Raw genomic sequence first — 10,072 nt, forward strand, 5'->3', positions numbered from 1 at the left:
CCCACAAACCCTAGAAAGAAAACTACTCACACATAATTAAATCTAAACTAATCAAAGAAAATAAACAAGACATGATAAATTAAAGAAATTAAATTACTAAAATTAATAAGGAAGAAATCGTTACCAAAGTTAACGGAAATAATGAGTTAAATTAAAGAAAAAATTTGTAGAGAGAGAAAATAGGAGAGAAGTTTAAGTTTAAGAGAAGATTAAACTAATGAAAGAGAGATAATTGTATCTAAAGCTATTAAAACGTACTTATACAAAGCCTCTAAAAATCCTAATTAGAAACTAAGTAAAATCGTCAAAAGCGACCCTCAAAAACACGTGCCTGGTCGAGCGAGGCACCGCCCGGTCTAGCTCGCCTTTTTGTCTCCAAGCTTTCTCTCGCGCCCGGCCGGGCGCAAGCTCGAGCGAAGCAATGCTCTAATTCTTCTTCCGCCCCGCCCGGCGGGGCGTGCCTTCGTGCAAGGTAATGTCCGGGTGGGCAAAGCTCTTGGACGTCTTAGACTTCTCGTTTGGGCTATTAACTTCGGCCCAAACTAAATTTCCTCCTTGGGGCTTTAATACTCGGTCCAAATTCCTCGGTATCTCATATGTCGAGCCCTTAATCACCGATTTGATGACTTTAACTGGCCTTGGGCAACGAAAGGTGGTCTTGCTCCTCCAATGCTCGTAGTTGCTCTAAATAATCCCTGAAAAATGCTCCAAATGTGCAATTCCTTACAAAACTCAACCAAAACTACGAAAACACTAGAAAACACAAATTAGTAATAAAAGTGGCTCTAAAGAGCCAAAAACACTACTAATTATGACCAAGGGACGAGGGTAAATCACTATATAAAACAGACATATCACTGATTCAATTCGATTTCTAGAAACAGGTCAGGGTTTAGGTGAGGGCAGCTTTTGGGTTGGTGTGGGTTGGGCCATTGGGGTTTCGACGAAAACTCTGGGTAGGGGAGATGATTTCAGCGACAATGGTGGTGATGTAGCTGAGGTAGATGGTGGTGGCATGGTTTAAGAGTTTGGCGGTTTTTAGGTATTCGGGGAAGGCAAAATTCATGATTTAGGTAGCTGGTGGTGGCGTGAATGGTTTTTAGGGAAGGGGAAGGCAAAATTCTTCGGCGTTGTGGGGTGGTTTTGCTGGTTTTGGTGGGGGAGATGGGTGCCGACATCCTGGGTTATGGTGTCGGCGGCTGAGGCAAGATAGCGCTAGTGGTGGGGCTAGCTGGGTTAAGGGATTTTCTTTATATATATATATATATATATATTTTCTTTTTATTAATTTTATTTTTTTTACTATTTAAAAAAATTAATTTTTTTTAACCTATAAGCTATTGACACGTGTCAAATTATGTGTCCCACTAACGAATTCCATCCAATAATCCGTTAAGTGGTGGTGAAATCAAATTTGTGATTTTTTTTTTTTGTGGTGTTATTTTCTAAAATTTCCATTTAAATATAATAATTACTATATGGAATATGTATATAAAAATATTATTTTTGTAAATGATGTGCTTCTTTAATTAATAGATATTTGTAATATAAAAAATAAATAAATAAAAAACTAAGGACACACTTGTTATTACCGGTGTACATTTTAGTATATATTATAGATCGATTATTGATGATTATTGATTGTTGATGACCAAAAAGCAGGTTGAATTGGTGTGAATATTGTTATTTCATTCTTAATATGTCATTTTTTTTTTATTTTGGCTTACATGTAGCTCGCAGTGCTATATACATGTATATTGTTCCTAATCATTTATTGTGGACACTGCATACATGAACATTTTGTTAAGATTTGTGTACTCTACATGGGTGATATACAATGGCTCAACCTATTGGCTCAATCTGGTCCGGCTTGAAATACGTGTAGGTTTAGGCATCACTAAAACACACTTTTAGTTCAAAATCAATCTAGCTCAACAAAACCTAACACATGTTTTACAAGTCGGACGCAAAATTTTATTCATTATATCGTATAATTCATAACATATTACGTAGTATTTCTTATCGTAGAATCTGGAGTATTTCGATATTAAGCGATGACATTGCATTAAACTTGTTTGATGTAGGGATCTTAGAGTGTCATGCCATGTTGCTGGGTTAGTGTGGCCCAAGTTCCATAAGTCCAACTAATTACATCTCAAGATTTCTACAAAATTCTACCATGTTAAGAAATTGGCAGAAGATTTTAGATTTATGTGGAAATTTAAAGAACAATTATGTAGAAGTTTCTACACACTTCTTCCACCTTAACACGTCATTTATAAATATTAACATCATTTGGGAGCATGTAATAATCCACCTACATCATCTTCTTTTAAGGTTTCAACCTCTCATACACTATTTGAGTATGCAATGTGTTCCTCCTACATGTACACAGTTTGAACAACGAATTTATGAGCAAGGGATTCAATTTATTAGCATTTGAAATTACACTATCCATGGAGTTACCTGCCTGTAGGGGTTCAATTACCTAGCTCCGTCCGAAGATTTACCTCTTCTACTCGTTAATATGTCCAAGAATATCACAAGTCACAACCTATATATTTATGAGGAAATCATTACCTACCTAGCTTGGTCAAGGTGGGACCTTTTTGTACATTTTTCAAACTTTGACTTTCACCATAATTTAAATGTAATTGTGGAGCTCTTATAAAAGTTGTTGATTAATTAAGGGTCTGTACTGGTACGATTATTTTCAGTACAGTTTAGCTCTAATACTACCTCCGGTCCAAATTACTCGTAACTTTGGAATATTTTATATCTCACAAATAATACCCCAAAGTTACGAGTAATTTGGACCGGAGGTAGTAAGTTCAGTTCAGTTCAGTTCAGCTCCTAATTTCCTTCTTTTATAAAATTAAATATTCAGTTCAATTCATTTCAGTTCAGCTGAGTTCAGTCAATAAGAACAGGCCCTAAGTTAAGTTTGTACGACTATTGGATCAAGTTTTTACTAATTTAATCGGCTGGTGAACCTCTATTAAGAGCAAGTTTAGCCCCAAGTCTTAAGACTTGGGTGTGACATTATTTTCGAGGGTCCCTATTAAAATGCTATCATTAAATTCTTATTAAGACTCACTAAGACTTGTCCAAATTTATCACTTTAGCCTATGACTCAAATATATGACATGTTTTTTTTATCTACTCTTTATATTTTCTATATAATAACAACTAACATTAATGAACAAAGCCAAATAGAATTGAGGTGGGTCCCAATCTCAAGTTTTAAGTTGAGTTTTAGAATTTCATGATTCAACTTGAGACTTGCTTGAGATATAAGAAGAAAAATGAGGGAAGTTTTAAACATAAGGGTAAGTTTATCCCCAGACTCACACTCACACTCAGCCACATCAGCTTTTCACTAACTTTAATTACTTTTTTTTATTATTCAGACTTACACAAGACTCTCCCCATTTTCACAAATTATCCCAAGACTCACTCTAGACTCACTTACCCTTCTAAATACTAACATTAATTTATTTATAAACTTATTTCTTTTATAAATTATTTTTAATACTAATGATGGGTTGGCAATATATTATTGCGCCACGCAAAATTTGTCAGCTTATTGTCCCCACATGCATAGTCTTGAGATGAGTTTTTATTTGCCAAACCGCTTGCAAGACTTATGATAGTCTTGTATGACATTACTGCCAAGGTCTTGCATGAGACTCTACTTTAGACTCGCGATAAAGACACCCTAAGTCTTAAGATTCAAGATGATGATGTCACCCCAATTAAGACTTGGGGCTAAACTTGCTCTAAGAAAATTAAAAGAGGTAAACTAGCAAGGTTAAGGTTATCACACTACACCAAAAACTAGATTAGAGATCGCAAAATATAGAACGGTTATTAAAGGTAGGGGTTCTCCAGAAGAATATAGATCGTTTTAATATAAGAGGCGTTCTGTATGTTAATACATAGAGAACAGTTAGCATAGTTAACCGTTCAATATTTCAATTTACTCAAATAATTAAAAATAATAAATATTTATTATAGATGATATAGAATGGTCATCTTGACAACCGTTTTGTATTATATTAATTAATTTTTATTTTTAATTAGGAGGAAATTATATACTTACAGACACAGTAATAATTTACCCATGTTTACAAAAAAAAAAAAATACCGAAATTTCCGTCAAATTTTTTTTTTACCCAAAATACTAAAAGGGAAAATTGAAGCGCTCATCACTTTCACTTTCATCAAAAAGTGAAACCTCTTTCTCATTCATCAGTAAAAAAAAAAGTGAAACCTTCATCAAACCTCCATAGCAAATCCTTCATCAGCCGCTTATTGCACTGCCGCTCCACGTCTGCAGTACCGCACCAGTTTGCTAAGCCACCAATAAATTGAGGTAGTATCGATTTTTTTTTTTTTTTTTTTTTTTTTGGTTCGAATATTTCTTGTGGTAGAGTAATTGGATTCTGATAATTGTCAATCTAATTGCATGAATCATTCGAGTTATGGAGGAAACAGAAGTAAAATCGTAGAATTGGAATTTTAGGTGATTGAAAAAACCTTCAAAGTTATTTTTTTCGGGATAAATTCATCGATTGTTTGTATGTAAATATTTAAGCTGAATTATTGCAGTAAGTTCAATCAAATTACCCTTAATTTTGTCAAATTTACTCAACGAATTCCCGGGGTTTTGATTCGATTTTTTTGCTCGAAATTGCTCGAAATAATGCTCAAATTTGCTCAATTTTTTGCTCGAATTTGCTCGAATTTTCCCATAATCGAATTTTTTCTAATTAATGCTCGAATTCCTGGGGTTTCTTAGGGTATTTTTGTTGTTTTGCTCGAAATTGGGGGTTTGTCAACCTGAATTTTTCCGATTATGGGTTTTGTCAACATTGCTGTTTGGTTGTTCAATATGTGGGGGGTTTTTTTGGTCGAATTTCTAGGGGTTTTTGGGTCGAATTTCTGGGGTTTTTGGGTCAAAATTCTGGGGTTTTTGGGTCGAATTTCCTTGAATTTCTGGGTGATTTTTGCTCGAATTTCTTGGGGTGTTTGCAAGTAATCCACAATAGAAGGCATACTGTTGAACAGATTAATGACTTGCATTTTGCATAGGTGGTTAATTCATTATTTTTAAAACAACTGTCTAAGGCATGTGTACATAACAGAAGGAAGCACTAATGTTGAAATGTGTGATCTTTTATAGTAGTTTAAGGGGTCTAATGTTGAAAAGAGTAAAATATAGATGATTCGTATGCAGCTAGGTTGGAGATTAGACAATTGCAAGCAATAGAAAAAATTTGCAACTTTCAAACATAATGTCTTCAAAAGGTTCTTGAGGTGATGTAGGTTAAGGCAGTCATCTGTGTTGTTTTCCTTTTTTTTTTCTTTTCTTCTTTTTTTTTTTTTCTAAAGCTTGGTGTGTTATGAAGCAGGATAGCAATTATCAATTATCATTGCTGTGAAGTCAACTGATAAACAGTCAACAACCGTGGTTCTTTCCTTGACTATGTCTGGTGTGTAAAATAGTTAGCATGAATCTAATGTTTGTACTGTTTTAATTTATTTATGGCACATGAGGATTGAGATTCAAGTTTTTTTGTAAGCTTATTCCTTGTCTCAATGATGTTCTCATAGTTATTTAATTGACTGATATATATCGGTTCATATTTATTTTTACAGTAGACAAATCTCAGACAATTAAACAAAAGAACAATATAAATGGAGGAAGGGGTGATAGAAGAAGTTCTAAAGTTCCACTGAGGGCAAAATTTGATCCATTTTCGTTGAAAGTTGGCTTGACAAACTTCAGTCTCACAAGTGGAGGAAGCAATGTTTTTGATATGAAACCGGTATCTCTATTGTGAGATTGCTAAAAAAATTTCTGAGGCATGCACTGACAGAAACTATTATGCACATGGCTGTTATGTGTATTATGAACAGCCTTTTTGGATAGTATCTGTTCTTATAACTTAGATTAAAAAAAGGATATGCTTATTTATATTTAATTAGATGAATTTATTGTACATTATTAACTAATATGTATGTATTTTACATTGTTTTGTAGTATTTTAAGCAATTTCCTCCTACATATTCTCAACAAATGATCGATGAGCTTAGGGAAAGGTGGATTTTATAGTTACCGGATACCATCAACCAAATGACGACAACCACGACGATTTATGTGAATTGTAGATCAATATGGTATTGGTATATCTAAGCATAATTTATTTTTTTCAATCAACATTAACTAGAAAGGTGTTTTGATATTTAACTCACGTATTTGTTTGTATAGTACAAATTTTGTATGAATGATTCAATTTAATTATGGTTCGATGTTTTAAATTATATATATGAAGTATATTTTGATGGCTTTCGTCATATCTGGAAATATTTTTGTTGATTTTATTATATAGAACTTTAGATTGCACGTATACAGGATCATGGATTTATTTTACATAGGAAATGTGGAATTTTTCTTACAGGATAAATGTACAAGATACAAAAATAGAAATACAACAATTACAAGTCTAAATGAAATACAAAAATAATACAGATTATTAAAATACAGGAATAATACAATATAAAATACATACAAGGGTAATTCGAATAATTATGGCTGGATTTAAAAAAAAAAAACCATTAAAGAACTGTTATCTAACTTAACCGTTCTTTATTGTAATGCAATATAGAACGGTTAAGTGGCCTAAACCGTTCTTTATTCCTTCCAATGTACGAATTTAAGAAGGGAAAAGAGAACAGTTGTGACTAACAACCGTTCTCTATTTGTTCTTATATAAAACGCCTAAACGACCCGTTCGATCTCTATACTTTATACATTGCTTAGCAGAAGATCGCCCCTATAAAGCCTATTCTAACAGTTCTCTAAAGCCTTTTTTTGTAGTAGTGTCGTTTCATACTTTCATGCTAATACAAAATAAATCATACCTCCTATAGTCCTATACCATTGATAAGATGAAAGAAGGCGGCTATTTCCTTACCTTTAAAATTTTTGAGATAACTCTTATAAATAATGTTTGGACACTTATACCCATACCTTTTAAATTATTTATTTACTCTCATTAATGTTTGTTGACTTTTATTTTTATTGTAATCTTAATAATAGTGTGCGGATATTTATTACCCTAAAAAATTTTGCTTACATATTTTTCCACGTTTGCCTTAATGTTACCAACTAATTAAATAAGGGTAATGCTATATGTAGCCCTAAGGGCTATATATAAGCATTAAATACATTCTTGGAAATTGTATAAAATTAGGAATTCATGACAAAACACGGGTAAATCAGTGTAAATAGTGTTTATATTTTGATGATTTTTTTAACTTTTTATGATTTTCAATTGTAAATTTAATGTTTAAATGTAGCCCTAAGAGTTATGTATAGGATTTTCCATTAAATAATACCGTGACATAAAACCAAATTGAAAGAGATTTTCGGATATAGCTAGCTATGCACATGATGCGCGGATGAGCCACCCTAATAATTGTAAAAATTAGTATTAAACAAGCAGTGGTGGATCCAGGATTTTCGAACTTATGAGTCACCATCAATAATTAATCACTTCTTTCAATCCAAAAATTATATAAAAAATTATATTTCATCAGAATGGTTTCAATTCAAAAATAGGATAGAAAAATACATACTATAAAACTGTTACATTAAACTAACATTATGATTTTTTTTAATTAAAAACAAGAATTATTAAAAAAAAAATAGATAACTTAAGAGACCGGTTATTAAATATAACAGGTCTCTTTAATGAAATATGAAAGCAGCGCAAAAAATTATTCTAATTCAATGTCTGACATAAAGAGACCTGTTATCGTGGTGGCAATAGCAGCAACAAAGAGACTACCTATCTGATATTTTAATAGGCGTTCTCTTTGATATTTAAAAACTGACAGACTAACATGGGCTAATCTCAGATAGAAGCAACGAAGAGACCGCCTATCTGTAATATGCGGTCTCTTAGAATTTTTTTTTTTTTTTTGAGTCACGTGACTCACTGTGCACCTTAATAGATCCGCCCCTATAAACAAGACAGTATTTCTCAAACATGGTAGAGGAGGTTTATATTGAAAGAGACTTGTGATGAGCTCGTGATTATTTTTACAAAGACTAAAAGAATCGGAAATTTCTAGTGTTCTTGCTCACAGACCGTGATCATTCATATTCATAATCAAAGTTTATTAATTTAATTAGTTTATGGTACATCTTCCTAAAATAAAGAATTTCATGCACGTAATTTCTAAAGAGTGTGTTTTTCTTAAGAGTGGGCCTTTGTGTTTCTAGTACTACCTTCGTAAACTTTTGTTTCAACTTTGGGGTATTATTTGTGAGATGTAAAATATTCTAAAGTTACAATCAAAAGTTAACTGAGGTAGTCGTTTATACGTCATTCTACTATGTAAAGTTTTTTTTTAAACTTTTGTAAGCCTCATGCTTTGTTTTTAACACCACCGTTCCTCTCAATTAGTTGGTAACTAATCAAGTAATCAACTTAGATGTATTTTGTTTCTAGTTAAACCTTGGAGAGACCTTTTGGGTATTCACAAGTGGTATAGGTGTATAAAAACAACGTTTTACTAATTTAAATACGGAAGGAATATACAATCAAATGACTAAAAGCTACTTAAAATCTAATAGAGATTAGGCCGATACCTAACACGCTCTTAAATAGTTGGACCTTGACCAAGTGGGTAATAATTAGCATATGATGGGGAGTATAGCAGACAACTCTTGGCGCTATACTCTCGTACGGAGGTAGAAACATCCGTGATTCAGTGAGGAAGAAACTGCGGCCGATCTTTTCTTTTATTTTTCATTATAATTTGCAATCATACATGTTTTTCATTGAGGCAAATAGACAAAATTGAGACTATTACTCCAGATTAACAAAACCAATGTTTGTATACTTTTGTTTGTTGATTCGCCCAAACCAGGAAAAAAGCCCACAGCATTGGCATTCTGCAAAACCAGTGTTGTGTTAGAAGACGTCAATTGGAGTTGGACCCAATTATCATATGGCAATTTTATAATATATGCTCGTCAGCTCGTGACTATGTACGTAAACTATTTCAGCTTAGCTTCCAGCTGGTTTTCATTGATCTAATGCACCCCGTTCTAATACTATTACTCTAATTATCATATGGCAATCTATAATTTTCATAACTACTCGTGAATTTGTACTTCTTTCTGTTCCTATGTTCCCTTGGAATTTTGTACTATTCTCTCTCCGTTTATATCTTACTCCGTATTTCTATTCTTGGATTGTCACAAATCACGAGAAACTTGTAGGAGGATTTTTTTTCCAGGGTTAACCAATCAAGCCTTAAACCCTCTTCAATGGTGAGACTCAAGTGAGTATTTTTAGGAAAGAGAGAGTATTTTTGCAATGTATACCAATAAGTTGGTATCTAAACTCAGCAACTCCAAAAGAAAATTGCTAAGTTTAGATACTCAACTTTGAGTCTTATTTGACAAAAAGTGTGAGTCCTTGTTAATATTCTTATATATTTTGTAATTTATTTAAGTTTTACCTTTTTTTTTTTATTATTTTTTAATCTTACAATAATTTATGGGCCATAAATTGAAAGTGACTTTTGTATATTTTAGAGAGTATCACTACCATTGGAAAATTAGACTTAACATTAGTTGCTAAATTGAGAAGTGGGTATGATCTCACCATTGAAGGTGAAAAACAACTCATTTTGTATTTCAATACTCAAAGTTGAGTCTCACCATTGGAGATGGTCTTAGGTTAGTAAAGAATTATTGAAATTGACAGGTATTTCACTCTATATCCTTGTATTTTAACTTTATTTACCATATACTTGCGAAAATTTTTAAATTCACCATATACCAATCAGTTTCACGAAAATGTCACAACATGTCATTTTTTGTTAGTTCCATTAGTTATATATTAACGTAAATTGTGTCATGTGGCAGCTTTTGAGAGATTCTTATTTAAATTAATTAACTAATTAACTAGCATAGCACCCGTGCGATGCACAACTTACAAATCTTATTACTCATATTCATTTCACAAAATTTTAAGATAAAACGATTTAA

At 32.5% G+C, this 10,072-nt stretch overlaps 1 long non-coding RNA gene across 2 annotated transcripts; it reads left to right on the forward strand.

Moving 5' to 3' along the window:
- The first annotated feature begins 3,969 nt into the window (after positions 1-3,969).
- Positions 3,970-6,362, forward strand: LOC110688686. 2 transcript variants are annotated; one of them, XR_002504623.1, is made up of 3 exons: positions 3,970-4,375; positions 5,412-5,495; positions 5,662-6,362. It is a non-coding gene; the product is annotated as an uncharacterized LOC110688686 (long non-coding RNA). The 2 variants fall into 2 exon arrangements; XR_002504624.1 differs by having other exon boundaries at positions 3,974-4,375; positions 5,415-5,495.
- Positions 6,363-10,072: the final 3,710 nt, after the last annotated feature.

Source organism: Chenopodium quinoa, unplaced genomic scaffold (assembly GCF_001683475.1).
Source record: "Chenopodium quinoa cultivar QQ74 unplaced genomic scaffold, ASM168347v1, whole genome shotgun sequence".
NCBI classification, from domain to species: Eukaryota; Viridiplantae; Streptophyta; class Magnoliopsida; order Caryophyllales; family Amaranthaceae; genus Chenopodium; species Chenopodium quinoa.